Source organism: Sinocyclocheilus grahami, unplaced genomic scaffold (genome assembly GCF_001515645.1).
Source record: "Sinocyclocheilus grahami isolate Dianchi unplaced genomic scaffold, SAMN03320097.WGS_v1.1 scaffold10505.1, whole genome shotgun sequence".
NCBI lineage: Eukaryota > Metazoa > Chordata > Actinopteri > Cypriniformes > Cyprinidae > Sinocyclocheilus > Sinocyclocheilus grahami.
Window position 1 is genome coordinate 1 of NW_015513274.1, and position 340 is coordinate 340.

The window sequence follows — 340 nt, forward strand, 5'->3', positions numbered from 1 at the left end:
AAGTTATTAGACACGTAAAACATCAAGAGAGTCAGCCATTTGTTAATGCATTTCCAGTAAGTTATATCCTCGTGTACTGTTAGTACATGTAAGTAGTAGTCTGGCCTATGTGGATTTATGTAAAATGCTTATGTTACTGCTGATATATAACCTGGATCAACAATTTGTGTAAACATTAACATGTCATATTTCTCCTTTCCTCTAGTTTACTGTGTCTGGATCGGCCTCAATATGAAGTGTCCAAGCTACAACGATTCAACAGTTTTATGCCACATGGAGAAAGCCGAAACAGACCTCGGTGAGGTGAAGGGCCACAGGGATTCGCCACGGAGATCAGCCC